The sequence below is a fragment of the Dermacentor silvarum genome, chromosome 4 (assembly GCF_013339745.2).
Source record: "Dermacentor silvarum isolate Dsil-2018 chromosome 4, BIME_Dsil_1.4, whole genome shotgun sequence".
Taxonomy (NCBI): domain Eukaryota; kingdom Metazoa; phylum Arthropoda; class Arachnida; order Ixodida; family Ixodidae; genus Dermacentor; species Dermacentor silvarum.
This window is the reverse complement of record NC_051157.2, coordinates 231,596,917-231,621,993: the sequence shown is the minus strand read 5'-3', so window position 1 is coordinate 231,621,993 and position 25,077 is coordinate 231,596,917. Positions and strand designations below refer to the sequence as shown.

General features: G+C 44.4%; 1 protein-coding gene and 1 long non-coding RNA gene across 5 annotated transcripts in view; one reads left to right on the top strand and one right to left on the bottom strand.

The window, feature by feature from the left end:
- The window catches only part of LOC119449313 (protein O-mannosyl-transferase Tmtc3), a 731,059-nt gene that overhangs the window by 695,594 nt on the left and 10,388 nt on the right, over nt 1-25,077 (top strand). The gene's annotated exons all lie outside the window — the stretch shown is intronic.
- On the bottom strand, nt 2,319-4,231 carry LOC125944954 (uncharacterized). The gene is made up of 2 exons (XR_007466649.1): nt 2,913-4,231; nt 2,319-2,463 (listed from the first exon to the last, which is right to left on the bottom strand). It is a non-coding gene; the product is annotated as an uncharacterized LOC125944954 (long non-coding RNA).

The window sequence follows — 25,077 nt, the reverse complement described above, 5'->3', positions numbered from 1 at the left end:
TTGCATTTAATGGTAATAGTTTAATTCTAGTGTCTGTTGGTGGTGCACTTTCAATTTAGGTTGCCAGTTTCTTAATAAAGAGTGGCAAAATTAGCAAATTTTCAGGAAATGGAACTATCAAGTTTACAACTCTGTAACTCAGCAATGAAAAACGATATCACAATTCTGTAAATTGCACCTAATATTACATCTAAAGCGGACAAAATTGGTATATTATACCTGACTCTAAATTAAACTACTAATATTTGCAACCTTTGCAAGCTATGTAAGAAATTCACATAAGATAAAAATTGACATATCAAAGTTGTTTGCTTTGGATGCTCTAATGGATGCAGTTTAGAGAACTGCGATATCTATTCTTGGTGCAGAGGTACGATTTTGTCAACTTAGTGCTTCTATTTTTTTCAAACTTACAAATTTTCGGAAATTTTTAAAAATTCAGGCCCCAAATCGAAATTCTGCATCCAACAGTCACTAGAATTTACCTTTCTCTCTGAAGTGCAACAAATCTCATTAAAATCACCCGAATGGTTGAAAAGTGTTTCTGCATTTTACATCTATTTGAATAGGCGGCGTCTAAAGCTTCCTCTTAACCCTCTGCGGTCTTTTGTTGGGAGCCTCCCACGATTAGGGAACGGTTGTTCTGGTCCGCTGTCAGGAGGTGCCCACTAAGGCATATTGGCTGTGTGCATTCTTTTTCTTGCAAGATATCTCGTGCCATCTTTTGGACAGTCACACAAGTGTATACGTATACGACCTTTATTCTACCATGTTCCCTAGAGATGCAAAGCAAACAAAATGTGAAAAGGCATGGTCAGCTGGCGCTCTTTCTTCTCCGTTGGAGCATGGTGGCATGCTCCACAAGCTGGTTTTATGGGAACAATTCGCCTTGATTTATTGAAAGTTATGGTGATTTTAGCGAAGAGGAAAGTTAGGTTCCTCCATCGTACAAAGGAGGAGCCTCATTGGATGAGTGTGCCAGTGACAGCAATGAAGAAAACAACACAATGGGCAGCAGCGTCAGAGGTCCACTTGCTACAGGCTGGAATTGTTGCGCAGATGATCTCCCACATATTTTTGCTGTTGCGTTCACAACAGCAAAAATATCCGGGATCACAAGTGAACTCCACCAATCGGTAAAACTTCATTTGGGCCTAGTTGGTACAGTTGGTAAAGTGGGGAAAAAGCAGGTTGGTGAGCAAGCAATTGGCAACTACGGCATCGATTCTAGGAATGCAAGAGGAAAGATGTTAGTAGAATTCGCGGAAAGGAATAGGCTCCGAATAATGAATACCTTCTTCAGGAAGCGCAGCAACAGGAAGTGGACCTGGAAAAGCCCTAATGGAGAAACAAGGAATGATATAGATTTCATACTCTCTGCTGATCTAAGCATAGTGTAGGATATAGAAGTGTTAGGTGAGGTAAAGTGCAGAGACCATAGGTTAGTGAAGTCTAGGATTTCTCTCAATTTGAAGAGAGAAAGAGTGAAATTAGTCAAGAGGAAACAGCCCAACCTAGAGGCAGTGAGGGTAAAAGCAGACCAATTCAGGCTGGTGCTCGCAAACAAATACGTAGCTTTAGAAAAGGAAGATAAAGACAACATAGAGGTAATAAATGAAACCGTAACTAGGTTGATCTGAGAAGCAGCAATTGAAGTGGGAGGTAAGGCACCAACGCAACCAGTAGGTAAGCTCTCTCAAGAAACAAAGGACCTAATAAAGAAATGACAAAAACATGAAAGTGTCCAACTCAACAGCTCATATAGAATTTGCTGAACTGTCAAACCTGATCAACAAGAAGAAAGTAAGGGATATTCGAAATTATAAAGGAGAGATTGAGGTAGCACTAAAATATGGACGCAGCATGAAATCAGTGAGAGGAAAACTTGGCATAGAAAAAGGCAAGATGTATGCACTGAAAGATAACCATGGTAATATCATCAGAAATTTCGATGACATAGTAAAAAGCAGCGGAAGAATTCTATACTGACCTGTACAGTGCCCAAAACAGCCAAACTACTTTCATTCGAAATAGTGATGACCCGGATACAGATGCTCCTTCTATAACTAGCGATGAAGTTAAAAGGGCCATGAAAGACATGTCCAGGGGAAAAGCTGCTGGAGAAGATGGAATAACAGTAGATTTAATCAAAGACGGCGGAGATATCATGCTTCAAGAGCTTGCGGCCCTTTATACGCAATGCCTCACGACTTTTAGGTACTAATACATTCTAGTAGGTCTCTTAGTGTATTAGTGTAATAGGTCTATTGGAGTGAAATAAAATGTTGTAATGTTCCAGATACATAACGAAAAACAGGTAAAATTGCTAAAAGCATTTATTAGCACAGCATGTATTTTTACAGATTCCTCCTTCGAGATCTTCGTCAGGTCAGCAATCTTGATTGAGAGCTTTTCGTTGACTTCGACCAAAGGGCGTCCTTTTGAGGAAGTGGTTAAAAAAACCTGGGCACAAAAATACACACATATAGAAGCAGTTAGAAACAGGGGTGCTAGTTCTACCACTAAACGTTTAAGCTGGCAATATTTGCTTCCACATTAGAGTAATGTGGCTCCGCAATTACCAAACTAATTTTAGGACAGTGTGATATATGCTAGCTCAAAATGTTTATCATAATAAAAAATGACGCCACGTGACACGATAGGACCACTATAAAGAACACAAAATCAACATAAGATGTGTGTTCCATCGAAACAGTAGGCAGATATAAAGAACTCTAGACACAAATCTTGCACAGCGTTGTCGGAAACAGGCATGTCGATCATTGCTGCAACGCACACAGCAATCGGCCCGACGGCACTGTTCAGAAGTACTTACGTCCACCGTCAGGATAAAAAAAAGAAGAAAACACCTCATACTGTACTATAGAAGCATAAACAAGAAGTATAATTACCTCGAAATGGTAAATCGGCGCCGGGGAGAACACTGCACATCGATGCACGCTGATAGATCCACAAAGCCGCGAAGGACAGGGGTAAAACAGTTGCCTTGGGTTGTTTGGAAGTCACAACAGCAGCCATAGATAAAACTATCCAAATATACTACTCCACGAATGAGACTGCGCAGGCGCTAACACCACGGGTTCCTTAAAAACACATCGTTAATTCACTAACACGCACGCACGCCTCGCGTGACGCCTCGCCTTGACATGGCGGCCGCCATTGCACACGTGCTGTGCGCAACTACCGCTGACTATGGTCGCAGTTTTATATCCTTCCCACCCGCCGCGTTCCCTTCTCTGCGATACTGCTCTTTGATGTCAATAAATATTACGGCCTTTTATATGCGATATCAAGTTAGCAATTTAGATTAAAAGTTTAACATTTACTTTATGCGCACTTCAACAGAAAATACGACACTGACGAAACTTCAGTGCCAAACAAATATGGTTGTTCGTAAGCTGACCGGGCACCGCGATCTGACGGCTGGTTGTTCGCGTTTTTCTTTTTTTTCGCGGGGGAGTATTCGCTGTGCTGTAAACACTAGCTGTTTCCTCGACTCATCGCGACGAGGCTCAGTGAAGCAAAATTGGCAAGACCATGTAGGCGTACGTCGCTGAGAGGTGGTGTGCTGAAACTAATGCAAACGTGCGAACGCAATCTGCTGCACAATTGTACAGCAGAATTTTTAATTATTCAGTGATTAATTAGAAACACCCCTCCATGCAAGCAAGCGGTCCGCTATTCTAATTTTTGTCAATTAACTTTCACCAGCAAACAAGAGCTGTGGAATCTAGCAGTACATGTTGTATCAGACCAGTAACAATCTGCATAAGGCCAATAGGACCTGTTAGTCTAATAGAGAAACTAGTAGACACGCGCGTGTCTACTACACTGCTTGTAAAAGACTAATAAGTCTAATACACACGGCCTCTTGGTCTTATAGGTAAATCAGTACGACTAATAGAAATTTCTATTGGTCTAATACAAAACTTATACAACTAATACAAAACTGACGTATTAGACTAATTATTACAGACTTCTATTAGAATGTTGGCTAGGATTGCTAAAACTGCCAAACTTAATTGCTCAGTATAAGTAGGACTAGCTGCTGCATGTTACTGGATGTTACTTGCTTTCATTTAAACTTCTGGTCACCGTTTCATTTGGATTCAAACTGGAAACAGTTGCTACCAGAACAACTGGCCAATGTTTAAGTTGGTTCCAGTTGCTACTGATACAACTGGTCAAAGTTCCAGTTGGAATCCAACTGGAACCAGTTGATTCCAGTACAAATGGTACCAGAGAGCTGGAAGAACGCCAACATTATACTAATCCATAAGAAGGGAGACGTTAAAGAATTGAAGAATTATAGACCCATTAGCTTGCTTTCAGTATTGTTTAAAATATTCACCAAGATACTTTCCAATAGAATCAGGGCAACACTTGACTTCAGCCAACCAAGAGAACAGGCTGGCTTCAGGAAGGGATATTCTACGATGGATCATATCCATGTCATCAATCAAGTAATCGAGAAATCTGTGGAGTACAATCAACCTCTCTATATGGCTTTCATAGATTATGAAAAGGCATTTGATTCAGTAGAGATACCAGCAGTCATAGAGGCATTGCATGATCAAGGGGTACAGGAGGCATACGTGAATATCTTAGCAAATATCTACAAGGATTCCACAGCTACCTTGGTTCTCCACAAGAAAAGTAGAAAGTTACCTATCAAGAAAGGGGTCAGGCAAGGAGACACAATCTCTCCAATGCTATTCACTGCATGCTTAGAAGAAGTATTAAAGCTCTTAGACTGGGAAGGCTTAGGAGTGAGGATCAACGGCAAATATCTCAGCAACCTTCGGTTTGCAGATGACATTGTCCTATTCAGCAACAATGGAGACGAATTACAGCAAATGATTGAGGACCTTAACCGAAAAAGTGTAAGAGTGGGCTTGAAGATGAATATATGCAGAAGACAAGGATAATGTTCAAATTCAGGATCGCCAGTCAGCCTCTAGAGTTTGTAAACGAGTACGTTTATCTAGGTCAATTACTTTCAGGGGACCCTGATCACGAGAAAGAAATTTACAGAAGAATAAGATTGAGTTGGAGTGCATACGGCAGGCATTGTCAAATCCTAACTGGGAGCTTACCACTGTCGTTGAAAAGAAAAGTGTACAATCATTGCATTCTACCGGTGCTAACATATGGGGCAGAAACTTGGAGGTTAACAAAGAAGCTCGAGAACAAGTTAAGGACCGCACAAAGAGCGATGGAACGAAAAATCTTAGGACTAACGTTAATAGACAGGAAGAGAGCGGTGTGGATCTGAGAACAAACGGGGATAGCCGATATTCTAGTTGACATTAAGTGGAAGAAATGGAGCTGGGCAGGCCATGTAATGCGTAGGATGGATAACCGGTGGACCATTAGGGTTACCGAATGGATACCAAGAGAAGGGAAATGCAGTCGAGGTCGGCAGAAAACCAGGTGGGATGATGAAGTTAGGAAATTTTCAGGCACAAGTTGGAATACGCTAGCGCAAGACAGGGGTAACTGGAGATCGCAGGGATCGCCTTCGTCCTGCAGTGGACATAAAATAGGCTGATGATGATGATGATGGTACATAGTTCTGAACTTAAACTTACAGCGCAAACGCCTAAGACGAACCACAAAAGGAAGATACGACACACACTGGCACTGACTAACAACTTCTTTATTTCGAAGAAATAAAGAAGTTGTTAGTCAGTGCCAGTTGTCGTATCTTCCTTTTGTGGTTCGTCTTAGGCGTTTGCGCTGTAAGTTTAAGTTCAGATCCACCAATCTGAACTGGGAGTTATACTTACAGCTCTTTTTCACAGATGAACCGCTTTGTGCATGAGAGAATCTCCAACTCTGGCGTGCCTCCTGAGCACTCCATAGGAAAGAACTGGCAAGATATAACTGGAGATGAATTCAGACCTTTTCTCGGAGTTATTTGGACATAACACTTATTCCCCAGCCAGAGGTACTTGAGCCATGATCTGCTAAGGAAGATGCAATTCTTCCCACACGTATTCACGCGAATGAGATATCTCCAAATCGTTTGGATGTTCCACATTGCTGCAATTACACTTCTTCAGCCACCCCAACCTAGTGCAACAAGATCAGGGCTATTGGTCAATATATTGATACTAAATACCATGAGCATTTGAAACGAACTGTTTCTTGGCCTGTTTGGTGTTTGCTGAAAGACATAATTGCCGCATGTAAGACATGCACAAAAAGGTAGACGCACCCATGTTGTCATCTGTGTGTCTACGTTCTTGTGTGTCTTATTTACAGCAATTATGTCTTTGAGTGTGTCAAAGCGAGGCCAAAAATTTGTGTTGATGAGAGCACTGTCAGCTTCAAAGGAACAGTCTCTTTCAAGTGCTATAAGCTACAAAAGCTGACTATATGGCGCTTCCGAATTTTTCTGCTTGATGACTGCCAAACAGGTTACATCTGGGCCCTTGAACCATACTATGGCAGCACCATCACCCTTTGTCGTTCAGAGCTTGTACAGACTTGCACCTGCTAGAGAAATTGCAGCTCGTGTCACCAGGAAGTGGTTATCATCTTTATACAGGCAGATTCTACGCATCCTCACTGCTTGTAGAAAAATTGCTTTCACAGAACATACTGCTGACCCGAACCGCAATGACCAACAGGAAGAAGATGCCCCAAGCACTGAAAAAGAAAATGAAGGCAGACGAAGTGGTTGCCTATTGGAAAGGTAATTCCGACATGGTGCTTGAGTGGCACGCCAAGTCATCATGCCGAGCTCTGCTCAGAATACTTCTGAAAGAAGTGACCAGAAAGAAAGCGCAAGGCATCAGTGATACCCTGCAGAAGCTGACAAGGGTAGATGCTTGTTGAGCGTGTTGGTAATTCATCATAACAAAACACAGTGCAAAAGACGGGCACAGAATACACACACACCACCATATGTGTCTTTCTATCTTGTCCCCGTCTTTTGCACTATGCTTATTTCACCTGCGTCATAATTTGTGACTACATGGAGAATATGGGTGCCGTTGACAGAGCTGACCACTATTGCGCAAGCTACGTGTTTTCGCAAAAATCTGTAAAACGATGGCGAAAGCTTCTGTTCTGGCTTGTTGAAGCTTTTGTGGCAAACAGCTTTCTGCTTATGCAAATGTAGCTGAAGAAACAGGGACTCAAGGAGCAGTGACACTTGACATATCAGAGGAACCTAATTGAGCAATTCGTCGGGGATGTTAGGGCTCGACCAAAATGAGAGGTCCTTGCGCATGTGTGCACTGTGAACAAAAGCTGGATGGTAGGCCTGACTTCATTTACGAGCGCAACGATGGAACCAACTGCGTTGTTTGCAGTGATTGATAAACAAAGGGAGGCAGGAAAAGGACTGTTCTTCTCTTGTCAGACATGCACCGGGCTCCACCGTGGGGAATGTTTTTAGCGGTACCATAGCATTTCAAAGTACCGCTAAAGGACTACAACAAACAAGAATAGAGCAAAAACAAAGATTGTGCAATGCACTTGTGCACGAGAGTGGATTTTTCTTGTATGGTACCGGGAAATGTATGGCACCGGGAACATGCCCCAAGTTGCCTAATTCAATCACATTTAATATGCCGTGTGTATGTTTAAAATACGCACAATTTTTTTTTGCGCTTCGATGCTTGGTATATAAGGTTTGCGACCCCCTGTGTGTGGAAGTTTTTCTTTTTCGCTGTTGTATTTTGGTTTACACGTCACGCCTCCTTTACCGTAGCCAGCCACTCGCGCACGGCGGTTAGTTTCCCTTGCGTTGCGCATGCTCTTCGCGTTCGTTGCAATTATTTGACGATATCTACGCGCAATTTTTGCTTTTTTTTTGCCCACCAAACTGTGTGCTGACAGGATTAAGCTGGTGTAAAAATAACTGCGATGTGAAAATAAGGTTTAGTTAGTGCTGTAGAGAAAAATGTAACGTAACTTGTCTGTGTCAATCTTGCGTAGTACACACAAGAAATCAAACGATGCACAAAATACATTTACTTATAATGTCTAGTACAATCAAACATGAAAAATTATATGCACTGTGTGGCGCATGAAGGTCATGTTGAAAGACGAGATAAAAAATTTAATTCGCAAGGTAGGCTCGACACACAATTCGGGATAGAGAGAGGTTTTTTTTTATTTATTCATTACATGGGGGGGGGGGGGGGGTTCAAGTGAGTACATCAACCTTATTACACACAATATAAATCGAAAACAAGAATGCAAACAAGAAAACGCAACCGCGGGTAATATTAATCAAGATATCCAGCCAGAATACATACATCAGCTACCATCGAATACGTCGCATCAGCCAAACACATCGATGGCGAGTACAGAACATTTCATAAATAACCATTAGAACACTGATAACTACATTGAAAAAATAGACAACACTGCATACATATCACGTACAAAAACCGTAAATGAAACTAAGACAGTCAAATACAGATTAGCAATGTTTTTCACTTCGAAAATATAGTCCATGATGATGTAGGGCTGTTGACTTTAACAGACGGCGCCCATCCTGTCGATTTCCCTCGTACTGGTCCTCTTCAAAGTGTTTCTAAGTACAGGTAAAACAACAAACGTGATTATTGATATGAAAAGTTGCCTTGTAAATACAGAGAACCCATTACAGTGCTTAAAAATAAATTTTAGCAGAAGCAATGCTGTATTACCTCGCTTCACACGTTTCGAAGAAATGCACAGGCTACAACAGACACCATGCCAGAAAGCGCCGAAACATTTTGGTCCCATGATGCCCATTAACTCTACTACACCTGGACATACCGTGCACAGGCATTTAAAGACCGTCACAGTACCCACTACGATCGGGAATGAGCACGAACGACCATCGGCTGACGATCACCACGCTACAAATATGTACAAGTCTAAAAAAATCAGCTATGTAACGTAACACCCTGAGGTCCGCAAGATATCTCCTGAGAAATCAGAAAAAATCACAATGTTTCGCTTACCACGTACAAAACAGCCGCTCTCCCCAGACGAAGCACTGCGTTATTTAGTCCCAAATAACCAGTACCGAAAAAAGAAAAGAAAAAAAGAAACAAGAGACACACACGATGTGTGCTTCCCGTGAAAAAGGAAAATAGGTGACTTACGTGACGATTCGTAGCTAATGTAAGACTATTTCGCGGCTAAGCATCTTCGTCAGTCCTTCAAATAAGGGTACAGACTGCGCCCATCAAAACGAAAAAAGCCTATGCGACGCGCGCTCGCAAACCATACGCTACTCAGACAGCATCGGTGCAGTGCTTACTTAGTTCGTGAGCGAACGTAGGTACGTGAGCGAGGATCAGAGAATACTTTCTTATTTAAATGAAAAACACGGTGCGGTAGTCTAAACATTCTTGACACTTACCTCGCAAATGCAGGAGTTATCCGTTGCCTTCCAGTGATCGCGCTTTACTTGGGCTTCCCATCTCTTCCGTCGCTCTGGGTCCCGGGGGAAGCGAAAACAACGCAGTCCTTTACGCGTCGATCCGGCGCACTTGGGAACACAACAGCCCGTCATGTCGACACGATGCACTTAAGAGCTTGTCAGTCATGCGGCTGAACACTGTCTAGCAAGTAGAAGCGTCCGCGAAGCATCCGCGCGCACTGTGCCTCGAACTCAGCACCGGCACCAAGCAATCGCAACGGCTCGCTGTGACACAACATGGCGTCGCAGCCAGAAAGCGGCGGCGCGGGGGCAGTCAAAGGTTGGCACCACCCTGAACGGCGGCGCTGGCATCGAGGCACCCTACTGGAGTCGCGAATAGCGGAAAACTCTTACGTTAGCGTTGCGTCGCACGCTAACTCAAAGAAAGGCTGCATTGCGCGGTACAAGGTAGTGTTTTAGAATAGAGGAACGGAGCAAAACGCTAACGCTAACGCAAATACACTTAGGCGCCATCTCGAGAAGGATACAGCAAACGTGAGCAAACCCTCTCGCTAAGCCTACTCCGCCGCTAATCGAGAACGTATATCGAAAACAACGTCCATTTGTCACCTGTACGTTGCTGTCGAAGCATCATCACACAAATCTAAAGCAAACACGAGCATTAGTTGGGAACGAATGGGCCGAACAGTGCAGGCCGACGACTCGATAGATCCGAAGTCGACGGCTCTCGCTTCAACAGGCGCCGCCATCTTGCCCTACGTACGGAATCCCTTGCGTGCGTTAGCGTTGAACGCTATATTCCGGAAATAGCGTACGTACGTAAGAGCTCTGGCTACGTTTACGTTCTGCGCATGCGCAGTTTGCAGCACGCAACGCTAACGCTAAATCCTTGCGTTTGCTGTTTTCCGCTATACTAAAATTCCCTATTGACCTTGTCTGCAGTTCGCTTTGAAGATGAGCCCGCGCGGGCGCACACGTTTTCCACATCGCAGATCGCTTTCAAGATACGGCGGCCGCCGCCGAAGTAAACGCCTCCCTTTCTCGCCTGCCCCGCCGTGCCTATCGCAGAAGCGCGCTTCCGCCCCCCTCCCCCCTTCACCCTCGCGTGCGCGAGATTGAGTCGGCTGACCTCCGCAAGCTCTTTCACTCGCACACACTGCGTTCGCGCGCGGCGACGATGTTGCCGTGTTTGGACTTTCTCTGCGTTACCGAGAACTTATCTTGAAGGCCATGCTTTTGTGCGCAGCAAATCGGCAGAAAATATGTCATGGTGGCCATGTTGTAAGTTCACTATCGCTGGCGACTGTCCGGGCGTCGCAACTCGAGAATCGAACGTCTGCGCACATGAGATTTTGCCGATTTTGTGCCTGTGCGTGTAGAACAAGAAAAATAGTACGCACTAACCGTTTGGTGGGCAATGAGTGACTACGGCTTAAGCGGTCAGCCAATACATGGGTTTCAATGGGGGCTGGGTGGGGGAATCTTTGCGACTACGTTTAAACTGCAATTATGCATTAAGCGGGTGTGTATTAACGAGGTTTGACTGTACTATCCTTACTTCGTATAGCTGTCTGATAATTTGCTGTCGCAATCGCAAAGACCTTCGCCTTTCAGGCGAAACTGGGACTTTCTTGTTCATCGCAACTTTAGTGTATTGGGGGTAAATCTTGAGCGATAGTACATACGGTAAGCGTTTATTTTTCCAATTTTCTTGCCCGACCTGCATATAACGAAATCCTCTTTATAACGAAGTTTTTCGGGAATTTGTCAATTTCGTTATATCCAGGTTTAACTGTACTTGTAAGTTACTTCAACACATTATTCACAAACACATTGTTAGTTACTTAACAGAGAACAACGTTATCTCAGCGTGTCAACATGGTTTTCGGCCCGGTTTCTCGACAATAACACAACTTATTAAGTTTTCGCATGATATTTCTACGGTGCTAAATAGTCGAGGCCAGCTGGATGCTATATTGATAGACTATGCTAAAGCTTTCGACTCTTGCTGTCATAGAAAGCTGCTTCTCATCAAGCTTCGTGAGGTTATTAAAAATGACCAACTAATTACTTAGATTGCTGATTACTTGCATCAGAGAAGCCAGTACGTTTCCTTTAATAAAAGTAAGTCCAATACTATCGATTTCCCACCAGACGCGGCACCTCCTCGACCAGGGACTCTGTCCCGGATCTCGCATTTGTTAAAAACGCTGGCTCAGCCGTGTGGTCGAATCTGCTCATAGACCTCGGTAGCGATCATTACATCACGGCCACCAGCCTACAAGTGGAGCAGAAGAGAAAAAAGGCCTTCTCGGTCCCTGACTGGGACAAATTCCGTGAGGTGCGCAAGGCCCGCGCCGCCCGTGGAGAAAAGCCCGAGAGCCTCGCCCAGTGGTCCGAACTAATTCTGCAAGACGTCTGCTCCACCACCAAAATCATAGAAACGGATCTGCAGACAGACAAAATGGATAGCAGGCTAGCACACCTACTCGAGGCCAAGCAATCAATCCTCGAGAGGTGGAAAAGCCAACGCTTGAATCGCAAGCTCAGGAAAAAGATAGCCGAGATCAACAAACAGATAGAGGAGCACTGCCAAGCCTTGTCTAGGCAGCAATGGGACAAAATTTGCAATTCAATCGACGGGCAGATGCGCACGGGAGGGAAGTGGAATCTTCTGAAACATTTGCTCGACGACTCGGGCACCAAATCAAACCAGAGAAGTGTCCTCGCTAAAGCGCTACACGAAGCCAAGAAGTCGTCTTCGGAAGCAGAAGTGCTGGAGACGCTAGCTAAGAAGTACCTGCCACTCAAAACTGTGGCCGATGAGGCGCCATACCCAGTATACAAAGGGAAGCCGAACTCCGTGCTGGACGAGCCTTTCCAAGTCAGTGAAATCCGCCGCGCCCTACATGACCTCAATGGTAGGTCGGCACCCGGCCCTGATCACATTAACAGCAAGGCTCTCAGAAACCTAGAGGACGAATCAGTCGAGTTTCTCACAAATGAGATAAATCGCATTTGGGAGGAGGGAATTGTACCGGAACAATGGAAAGTGGCGAAGGTCATACTCATCCCAAAGCCCGGTAAACCGCCGAGCTTGGACAACCTCCGCCCCATCTCACTGACATCATGTGTAGGGAAGGTGGCCGAACACGCCATCCATAACAGAATTGCCGAGTATATCGAGACCAACGACCTTTTCCCTCACAACATGATAGGTTTCAGGCCAGGCCTCTCCACCCAGGACGCCATGAAGCTTATCAAGGTCCAAATCCTGGAACGCTGCACTCGGGACACGAGAGCCATCCTTGGTTTGGACCTGGAGAAGGCCTTTGATAACATCCGTCACGAGTTCCTTCTCGACGCCATCTCCAAACTCGACCTGGGCTCTTCCTTCCATGCCTTCGTCAAGTCTTTCTTGAGCAAACGATGCGCCATCCTCAAGGCTGGAGATTTGGAATCAGAGAAAATGGAGCTGAGTGGAAGAGGCACCCCCCAGGGGTCAGTCATCTCACCGCTCCTCTTCAACATCGCAATGGTCGACCTCTCGAGATACTTAGGCAAGATCCAGGGCATCGGTCACACGATCTACGCGGACGACATCACTGTCTGGTGCGCGGGAGGCAGTGACGGACAAGTCGAAGCCGCTCTCCAGGAAGCTGTCGACACTACAGAGCGCTTTCTAACAGACACGGGACTCCGGTGCTCCTCAAAGAAATCGGAACTCCTTCTCTACAGCCCCACTAGAAAGGGCCGCAAGCCACAGAACTGGAAACCCCCCACCGAAATTGACATTAATCTCTACATCAAGTGCGGAGATCCGATTCCCAAAGTCGCGTCCATTAGAATCTTGGGAATGACACTCGAAGGGGCGGGCACAAATAGCATCACCATTCACAAACTAGCAAAGAAGACGGATAGCGTCATCGGTCTAATCAAGCGGGTAGCTAACAGAAGGAGAGGCCTGAGTGAAGAGAATCTGATAAGGCTAGTCCACGCTTTCTTGTTATGCCATTTCACGTACGTAGCGGCCATGCACGTCTGGAAGAGGGCCGAGCGAGACAAACTAAATGCCATGATAAGGAGGGGGATCAAGAGCGCGCTCGGACTACCAAACTACACACGCACCGACCGACTTCTGCAGTTGGGTATTCATAATACACTAGAAGAAATTGCAGAAGCACAAGAAAGGGCACAGATTCTCAGACTCTCCGGCACCACGGCGGGCAGACGACTCCTAACAGAGATGGGCGTCCCCCCGGCTAAAGTCAAAGACTCCTACCAGGGCCTTCCGAAAGAGCAGAAAGACCACATCATCATATCCCCCGCCCCACGCAATATGCATCCCCAGCGCAACGTGGAAAGAAGGAAGGCCAGGGCCGTGGCGCTCCTACGCCGGGCGACAGAACTCCCTGGCGGCAGCTGCTTCGTTGACGCGGCCCAATATGGCAACAGCAAAAATTTCGCAGTAGTGTCCATCAACCATAAGGGTTCGACCGTTAACGCAGCTTCGGTACGAGGCACGTCGTCATGTGCGGCCGAGCAAGTGGCCATTGCCTTGGCCCTCCTGGACGAGAAACATGCCAACATCTTCAGCGACTCCAGGGCAGCCATCCGCGCCTTCAGCGTTGGCGCCGTGTGTAAAGAAGCCTGTCGCATCCTCGACGGTAAAAGCATTGCCACCCACACTCTCACGTGGTTCCCCGCTCACATGGGATCCATCATGGGAGGCCCCACAAACCTCAACGAGCTGGCCCACTCCAAGGCGCGAGGTCTCGCTTTCCGCGACCATGGAGAACTCCCCGGCCAGCCAGGAGTGGTGGAGAACAGAGATCAACCGACAACATACAATGAAATTACGCAGTACTTTTATCTCGGCAGGAGAGACTTTCCCCTTCCTCACAAGAAGTTAAATAGAGCGCAGGCATTGACCCTCAGATTATTGCAAACAGGCTCGTATCCCAGCCCGGCTTTATTACACAAGCTTTATCCCGACACTTATGCCAGTAGTTCTTGCAGGCACTGCAATGACTTCGCTAGCTTAGACCATATGCTCTGGCGTTGCCCCTCGTTACGAGGCACGGAACAAATAAATGAGGACAAGTGGCTCTCCGCTATCAAGAGCCCCGATGCCGGGGCGCAACTATGGGCTGTCCAGAGGGCCCATGATGCGGCGGTCGGGCATGGCCTGACTGTCCCAACGTGGGAGCGGCCCGCTGCGCGCTGAGTCGCGTACCTCAGGACGTTCATTAAAGTTTTCCATCCATCCATCCATCCAATACTATCGAAGTTACATCTGGTGTGCCCCAAGGATCAGTGTTAGGCCCGCTTTTGTTTATAATCTATATCAATGACGCCGTGAAGGTCACTGAAAACTCGCCAGTTAAGCTACGGTTATACGCAGACGATTGTGTATTGTATTCCGAAGTGTCAAATGCAAATGACCAGTCAGTATTAAATGAATTTTTTATAAGTTCTGTGCTTGGAGCGATACTTGGCAACTAGCATCTAACCTAACAAAGACAGTCTCGATGACCTTCACGAATAAGAAAACACCTTTGCACTTTAATTATGGTTTCAGCGGGACTAAAATTGCACATGTAGATGAATTGAAATATCTCGGGGTAACTTTTGCTCATAACATGAAATGGCAGAAACACATAGACTGCATCCACTCGAAGGCACTTCGCAAATCAGCATATTTAAAACATGCATTAAAAGATGCTACTAAGGATTGCAAACTAACTGCATAGAAGACACTGATCAGGCCAGTTTTGGAGTATGCGTCCGTTGTCTGGTCTCCGTATTCTTCTTGTGACGCTAACAAATTGGAATCTCTGCAAAACAAAGCGATAAGATATATTTATAACAGATATGACCACCATTTTTCACCTTTTCACATGCCCATGACCTATCGCTTGACACACTTGCACACAGACGCACGTGTGAGCATCTTATCACTTTGCATAAAATCATACACGGGTCGTCGGTTATTGTGACACCGGTTTCATTTGTGAAGTGTCCTGCGCGTGCAACTCGAAGCACTAACCCCCTTAACCTTGTTCCATGTCAATCACGCTTGAACACTTTTAAATTTTCATTTTTCCCGTCAACAGTCGAACTCTGGAATGGTCTTGATGGCTCACTTCGACAGTTACCTCCCGCACAATTCGCGAAAGAAATCTATCATATCTCTCATTAGTTCTAAGACCTGCTGGTGTACTCTTTATTTTTTGTAGCTTTGAATACATGCCTTTCTTTACACGCAATATTGTTTGTACTGACCATGCACATATGTAACATGCTCTACTGATTGTATGCTATATAATGTTTGATTTTGCCTATTTAGGCTACTTATGTACCCACCCCTGCAATGTCTCACACTGAGACTGCAGTATTTGTAAATAAAATAAAATAAATGGCCCATGTTGCAATTTACAAATTCTAGCCGTGGAGTGTGGATCCACTTTGAAGTAAATATTAATTCTCCAACTTTGCGGAGAAATACATTGGCGTGCCAGTCACTTTCTCAACAAAACGTCGTTTTATGCATCAAAGCACAAAAGTATGAAAAGAACAAATTATGGGATTTTACGTGCCAAAACCACGATATGATTATGAGGCACGCCGTAGTGGAGGACTCTGGAATAATTTAGACCACCTGGGGTTCTTTAACGTGCACCTAAATCTAAGTATACAGGCGTTCTAGCATTTCGCCCCATCGAAATTCAGCCGCCGTGGCCGTGATTTGATCCTGCGACCTCATGCTTAGCGGTCCAACACCATAGCCACTAAACAACCACGGCGGGTAAGCGCAAAAGTAACTGGAACGCCAATGCATTTCTCTGCAATGTTCGGGAATTAATCTCTCGAAACTGGTGCCATCCTGATAATTAGTTCCTAGTGCATCCGCCTTGCGAATTTCATGGCTAGAATTTGTAAATTGCAACACGGGCCATAAGTTAGTATGTTAAAAACCTAATTGGTGATTTTTTAAATTAGTCGATTAGGCATTTCAATTTTTTGTGCAAGTAATGTCCACCTCTTCGAGTAGACCAGCTCATGAACTAGAATCGTGATATCTGCCACAGGGAACCTTTAAAATTTTTTTGAGAGTTTGCTGAAACACCCCGTATTTATGGCCTCTGCATGCGAGCGGCGATGCTTCCATTCCTAATGCGCAAATGTTGTAACTAATTAGAAGGATCTTTTTTTCTTTTATTTTGTGACCAGTCGTTAGCATTGCCTACTGGAAAGAGAATCAATATTGAGGCACATATTACTCACGTGCTTTTCACACGCCATTGATAGAAGACTCTGCCGAAGGGGTTACTGAAGTATGCAGGTTTTTTTCAGGGTCAAAAAAGCATGCAAAGTAATTTGAAGTGAGGTGAACATATGTCAACATATTCATTCTCTAGGTATAGGCTATCTATTTAGTTGGCTACCTCCTTCTCTTTAAAATATATAATAAACTCTGTCCTTTGTATATATATATATATATAAATATATTGTGACTGTGCGTGGTGTTCTCAGCGGAAATTTAAAAAAAATGTTTAAGTGAGGAAACGCGGATGAGGAAGCCGCCGCTGGGTGCTTCTAATGCGCTTGTCCTCCTATTGCAAGGATTTGCTGAAATAAAGTGAAAGTATAAATTAAAAGCCGTGCACGTCTGCACCAACAATGGTGCCGTAAGCTTTTAGCCACAACAAAAGTGAAAATGGGGAGGCATCGCAAAAGAATCCTCAAATTATGTGGATAACAGAACTCCGGTAATGACATTTTAGGGGCGGGTGGGGGGGGGGGTGTAGGCTACGGATCTCCGGGGGGGGGCTCAGCCCCCCCGGGAAAATTCCGGAGGGGGCTCAAGCCCCAGAACCCCCCCGTAGTCGGCGCCTATGTATAGTACTAATCATTTATAACAAATTTTCCCGAATTGAAATTACGTTGCAGTGAGCTTTTAAATTAAGCGATGCACAATTCAAACGTGGTCACCGACAGCCTGTTCAATCAATCGCTGTGCGCGGAGCAGCCTTTGCTAATTCGTTCAACTTACATTTGAGGGAACTAAAAGTGCGGTGCGTTAGCCGGCAGTCACGTGGTATTTTTTAAAATTTCGTGCACTTTAAAGAAAGGCTGGAAAAACATTAAACAGGGCAGTTATCTTAGCACAGATGAAATAATTTGATGTTTCTGAACAAGCGCTTCAACTTTTGTATTCAGGATTCGTCGCTAGCTAATAATTAAAAAGTTAATTAAGTCATCTTTGTTAATTACCCAGCTTGGCGGATTGGAAAAAAATATGACGTGCTCCATACGGCTCAGAACAATACTGCGCCAATACGACACGCGTAACGCCTATGTTTGTATTTTTAATGCTTGGCCCAAGTTAGCTGAAACACCCTGTATAAGGGTCTGGAAACCAAGAACAGTGTTGTATGTTGTAGCTTGAGATATCATGGGAAAGCTGTATTGCAGTGAAGGTAGGTATGTTGAAAAATCGTCATCTTTGGGGCTACTGTGTGGTCCTCTCCATAAGCAGGTTGCACTTTGTAGTGTTTGCTTTGTGTCCTCGTGAATTGGTGACCCCTTCAGGTACGACTTATTTCTGGGAGTTCTAAATTTAGTTCTGATTTTTTTTTACATTCAGAAACAATAGAGTGATGTACAGCACCAGAACAGATTGATACAGTGATACTTTTGAATTGTTCAATGAGTTTTGTTCTGTCCCAAAATATGGACTCTGCACATGCTCCTCTTAGACACTTTGGTGCTGGTACAAAATTAACTATGTCATGGGTAATGTTCTTGGAAAATGCAGGAGAACTTAAGAAGTTTCCCTAATGCAGATCACTGCACTGTATGTCAAAAGCCATGAAAGAGAACTCGATTCATGACCAAGTTCTGTTTTCAATAGCGAACCCCTGCAAGTTCATTTTCAAACTGTTCTATAGTGGTAGACACTCAAGGCACCGCTGGCACCAATACTGCCGTGCTGTCCTGCATCGACACCACATATTGCACAGCCTGTGTGTGGAGGTCAGAAGACCTTCAGAGACTCGCAGTGCATTTGGCTGCAAATGCGATGAAACCAAGTGGACACACCATCATACTTTGCTCAATCGGCTCTGCCAGAGCCAGAACAGCATTCTGGCTTTTGCTTCTGAAGCGTTGCATGCTCACGCATTAGCACTCCTGCTGACGAGCCGTGTGCATAGCATAACAAAGTCTGATCGGAATGGACTGTAAATGTGAAGCTGAATCTATAGAGTTCTTTCAGTGCCTGCATTCCTCGTACACCTGTATTTGCTAGGGTGATGTGCGTGCTGCGTCTGCCATATCTCGAGCGCAACGCTGAACCTTTCAATTGCTTTCAATGCTTCACCGTCGAGTGAAACTGCCAATTTCTTTCTCTAACACACATTGTGCATAGCAATCAGTTTCATGGCGCAACACCAACCAAAAGTTAGTCAGTTAGTCTGTTTTTACCTATTCAAAGTTCTGTTTCCTGCATCCAGAAAACTAAAAGGCCAGAAACAAAAGGTGCCCTACCGCACCTGACCGACCTAGGTATTCCAGGATTTTAAAGACCAAGTGCAACTAAATTTCACTCTGGCTAAATTTATTATAAATCAGTAGTATATACCCTTAAAGCAATCTTGGCAATGTCGCACGGCTGATAATTGCATAGTTTTCTTGTTAACAGCCTTTAAACAGCATCTAAGCAGACAATGTGTGCAACTGGTGGTTGTTGCTATGACAACACGCCGCCTTATCTCGGAGGCCATACCGCGGAGCCGAGTGCTCTAGGTTATGCGTCTCTTAACGAGCTGTAATGGCAGCATTTTTTTTTTTTGCAGTTTCGTATAAAATGCAGCTATTTTTGCAAGCTTCTGATTCCGCTTCTGCTTGTAATGGAAATGTGAAATTTTGCGCGGAGGCTCCTCTATATCTACACTATGTTAAACTAGTAGGCCATTTATGTGGTTCAAAATTTTGTGGCAATTGGCCCTTAGGTATCTTAAGAAGCATGCAACATGCTTTAAACACCATTGTTTTTATGACTGCCCTAGCAAAAAGTTCCACTATAAATCCTCGAAATAGAAAGCCTATTGGATTATTGCGAGCCATAATAGCCAGCACCAAGATGACGAAGCTGCGCCACAGCCCGTTCCTCGCACTCGAGCCAGGTGGCACGCGAGGAGAACATCCGGGGCATCTAGACATCAGTGCACCGGGCTCGTGATTGCCTACGTTCGAGCGACAACCCAAATAAAGATGTGGGAAAGAGATCGCCTCACGCCTTCCTACAGGGTTATTGACACCAATAGGTCTATCGGTTCTATAGAGGTATTAGTTCTGAAGCGTATTGGTTCTGTATGTGTATTGGTTCAGTTTGCCTATTGTTCCAATAGAATCCATTGGCAGGGACAATTTGTCCCATACATGCTAGTGTGATAGGAACATTTACACAAAGATAAAGCTTAGAATACTTTATTTGCACTCTGCAGGATGGCACTTGTCTCAAACATGGCAAACAATAGCCACAGAAAAATCACATAGGCAGGCATAAAGGTGATTCTAAGTTCAGAACTGCCAAACTGTGGCAAAGCTCAGTTGGGAAACTACTGTTGCAGGCTCGAAACAGCTTGGGTGTGCCCGCAGAGACATTAAAAAAGCAAATAAAAGGCACACATCTGCTACGAATCAATGAAACTCTCAGTAGCACACTTTCAAGTGAACTGTCACTTCTGTGTCAGGGTACGCTGTCTACTTTCGTAAATGATGCCGCGTCAAGTCACATCAGCGTATCGGCCATCACAACACACAATATATCAAGACTCCAGGCAACCTTTGTAGTAATAGTCATCTCTTACTACAAAAGTGAGCACGTTTAAGGCGGATCACACGGTCGTGAGGATCCATATCGTAGGTCACATCATCGTAGTCATTAGGCCCAAGTCATGCTGGCAGGTTTGGTGTGGCCGATACTTCTCATTGTATTCATCGTATGGGTGCCAGAACGGTGCTCTTGTGTGATTGTAGACTGCAGACAACAACCGCGAATCGACGGCACAAATCCCAGCAAAAATTCTTAGCTTACACAATATCATTTATTACGCTGTTCAGGACTATTTTATTTCCACACAAAATGTTGATCTTGCCTAACCATGCTACTATTACCTATTTGTTGTCTTTTTACCCTTGACTTGATCGCATTTCATTCTCTTTTTACAGCAGAGATTTTGAAGGCTCGCTAGGTCGGTCTCGTTGTCGTGCGCAGCATCGCCAAGCTGGGAGAGCGTGAACTGGGAGAGGGGTGAAGTTTGCGCTCGTGCTGGGCATGCGCTTGTACCACTGCTCCCGCTTTCGTTATCATCGTCTGCTTCCACAGCTGGCTGCGTTGCCTCTAATCATTCCAGCGTAGAATTTCACTTCTCTTCTGTCATCGTAATGGGGAGGCCGCGTTTACGGGGTATGAGCCATTGCTTATAGGGGTATGAGCCATTCATGAATAACTGACAACGTTTCCTAACGCATTTGAGCAACGTCGCTGGGAACGCGCTCGGGAAAGGGCTCGTCATCGACGTGCCGAGTCTAGCATGAGGGCTGTCGAAGCCCAGGCGAAACGTCAGCGTCGTCTTGCCTCCAGGAACAACGGCAACGGTGGTGCACGCCTTGGCAACGCCAGCACCAACTTCCCCGGCGGGACGGCCAGGTTTCAACGCGAGTTTCTCAACCAGAACGTTTATGATAGACAAATTCGGTTGGGTGATGCCAAATGACGATATGCCCATTCTCATCGTGGGGGGGGCAACATTCACTACAGCAGACCCACCACAGTCACAGCTTCACTGGCTTCCATCTTCGCAGTAGTGGGAGGGCTCTGATATTTTTTTTTTCTGCAGTACCTCAAGTTGTATGAAATTTCTATTTATGACTATAATTGGGCTAATTAGTTGGGTATAATAATAATAATAATAATAAATATTATTATTATTAGAGTGAGTACAGGGGGAAAAAACTTTGAAAGACTGAGGAGGAAAGTGCCTACTGCCAGCACTTGTTGTGCCTTCGCTGCCTGTCATGGTGGAGCGCAGACGGGCACAGTACTGTAGTCCCATCTGCTTAGTCTCACTTACGATTAGGGCATTTAGCGTAGCAGAATCGTCTTATTAAAACGCCATCGACGCTACTGCGCGAACATGGGCTCCACTGGCATGACAAAGTGAAGGAGACTACTGGTGAATCAAGTCGACCATATACGAAACTGTTATAGATTCCCAGCAGGCACGTTCTATGACCAATACTGCTCTATCGTATGTTTTTTCATGTTGTACAGTGAACTCATTTGGGAAACTGAGCTGTTATGGTGCATTGCCACCTGCATCACTTAGTTTTCCAGTCCCTATTGGTACAACAGGAAAAACATAGCAAGAAATATTTCCTGCTTATCAAATGCTATTTGTATCAATATAAACCTATTGGTCAAACGCAGTCACCTATTGAACCCTATTGGTGTCAGTACAATCCCCCTTGGTCCGATGGATGGCAAATAGATTTATTTATTTATTTATTTAGGACAGCAGAAAACTAGGTGGGGTGATGAAGTTATGAAATTTGCAGGCGCAAATTGGAATCAGCTAGCGCAAGACAGGGGTAATTGGAGATCACAGGGAAAGGCTTTCATTCTGCAGTGTATCTAAATAGGCTGATGATGATGATGATGATTTATTTATTTATTTATTTATAAGTACCTTACAGAGCACTCGTGGGGCATTGTGTAAAGGGGGCAGTATATAGTAAACACATAAAGATTAGACTACAATAGCACCTTAACAAAGTAAAACATAAATTAGTGCAGAAAGATGCAAATGAACCCAAGAAATTAACAAGATGCACTATGACAGCAAGGCATTTAAACTTGGAAAAACAAAAATGAAAACGCAACAAAGAACAAAAAAGCAATTCTAACTCAGCGGCAACAGTGCTATGGAGAATAAAGACAACTGACAAAATCGCTTTCACATAAAAAAAAAAGAAAAGAAAAAAGGTGGACCTATTGGCAACAGTACTATAGGCAAGGGTAATGGTGAAAGTAGCATATTCAAAACATCAGATTTTGGAGCATAGATATTTTTTAAGATTATCGTGAAAATTTGCATGATCTCGCTGTGATGCAAGGTTATTCGGAAGGTCATTCCACAAACAGATAGCTTGTGGAAGAGCCAATAAGTTAAATGCGTCTGTATCACCATACACGCGTGCTAAGCTAAAGTTGTTATGCAGTCTGCATGAAGTTTGATGAGTGAGATTAAGGTGCACAGAGGATGTCACACTGGTGTGAATGAATTTGCAGAATAGGGATAAAAGAGCACCGCTCTCTTCCTGTCGCTTAACGCTACGCCTAACATTTTTCGATGTATCGCTCTTTGTGCAGTCCTTAATTTGTTCTCAATCTTCTTTGTTAACCTCCAAGTTCCTGCCCATATGTTAGCACCGATAATATGCAGTGAGTGTACACTTTTCTTTTCAACGACAGTGGTAAGCTCCCGGTCAGGATTTGACAATGCCTGCCATATGCACTCCAACCCAGTTTTATTCTTCTGTAAGTTTTCTTCTCATGATCAGGGTCCCCTGTGAGTAATCGACCTATATAAACATACTCCTTTACAGACTCTAGAGGCTGACTGGCGATCCTGAATTCTTGTTCCCTTGCCAGGCTATTGAACATTATGTTTAATTGTCTTCTGCATATTAATCTTCAACCTTACTCTTACACCTTGTCGGTTAAGGTCCTCAATCATTTGCTGTAATTCATCTCCATTGTTGCTGAATAGGACAATGTCATCTGCAAACCAAAGGTTGCTGAGATATTCGCTGTTGATCCTCACTCCTAATCCTTCCCAGTCCAAGAGCTTGAATACTTCTTCTAAGCCTGCAGTGAATAGCATTGGAGAGATCTTGTCTTCCTGCCTGACCCCTTTCTTAATAGGTAACTTTCTACTGTTCTTGTGGAGAACCAAGGCTGCTGTGCAATCCTTGTAGATATTGGCCAATATATTCACGTACGCACCATGTACTCCTTGGTTGCGTAATGCCTCCATGACTGCTGATATCTCTACTGAATCAAATGCCTTTTCATAATCTATGAAAGCCATATAGAGAGGTTGATTGTACTCCACAGCTTTCTCAATTACCTTATTGATGACATGGATATAATCCATCGTAGACTATCCCTTCCTGAAGCCAGCCTGTTCTCTTGGTTGGCTGAAGTCAAGTGTTGCCCTGATTCTATTGGAAATTATCTTGGTGAATATTTTATACAATACTAAAAGCAAGCTAATAGGTCTGTAATTCTTGAATTCTTTAACGTCTCCCTTCTTAAGGATAAGTATAATGTTGGCGTTCTTCCAGCTCTCTGGTACACTTGAAGTTGTGAGGCATTGCGTATAAAGGGCTGCAAGCTTTTCAAGCATGATATCTCCTCTATCTTTGATTAAATCTACTGTTACTGCTAACATATGGGGCAGAAACTTGGAGGTTAACAAAGAAGCTCGAGAACAAGTTAAGGACCTCACAAAGAGCGATAGAACGAAAAATCTTAGGACTAATGTTAAGAGACAGGAAGAAAGCGGTGTGGATCAGAGAGCAAATGGGCATAGTGGATATTCTAGTTGACATTAAGAGAAAGAAATAAAGCTGGGCAGGCCATGTAATGCGTAGGATGGATAACCGGTGGACCATTAGGGTTACAGAATGGATACCAAGAGAAGGGAAGCGCAGTCGAGGTCGGCAGAAAACCAGATGGGATGATGAAGTTCGGAAATTTGCAGGCGCAAGTTGGAATACGCTAGCGCAAGACAGGGGTAATTGGAGATCGCAGGGAGAGGCCTTCGTCCTGCAGTGGACATAAAATATATGATGATGATGATGACTGTTATTCCATCTTCTCCAGCAGCTTTTCCCCTGGTCATGTCTTTCAAGGCCCTTCTAACTTCATCGCTAGTTATAGAAGGAGCCTCTGTATCCTGTTCATCACTACTTCGAATGAAAGTAGCTTGGCTTTTCTGGGCACTGTACAGATCAATATAGAATTCTTCCGCTGCTTTTACTGTGTCATCGAAATTGCTGATTATATTACCCTGCTTATCTTTCAGTGCGTACATCTTGCCTTGTCCTATGCCAAATTTTCTTCTGACTGATCTCGTGCTGCGTCCATATTTTACTGCTTCCTCAATTTTTTCCACATCATAATTTCGAATATCGCTTACGTTCTTCTTGTTGGTCAGTTTTGACAGTTCAGCCAAAGCTATCTGATCTCTTGAGTTGGACACTTTCATGCTTTTTTGTTTCTTTATTAGATCTTTTGTTACTTGGGAGAGCTTACCTACTTACTTACCTCCCACTTCAATTGCTGCTTTTGAAATCAGCCTAGTTGCGGTTCCTAACGTTAAGAGACAGGAAGAAAGCGGTGTGGATCAGAGAGCAAATGGGCATAGTGGATATTCTAGTTGACATTAAGAGAAAGAAATAAAGCTGGGCAGGCCATGTAATGCGTAGGATGGATAGCCGGTGGACCATCAGAGTTACAGAATGGTTGCCAAGAGAAGGGAAACGCAGTCAAGGATGGCAGAAAACTAGGTGGAGTCATGAAGTTA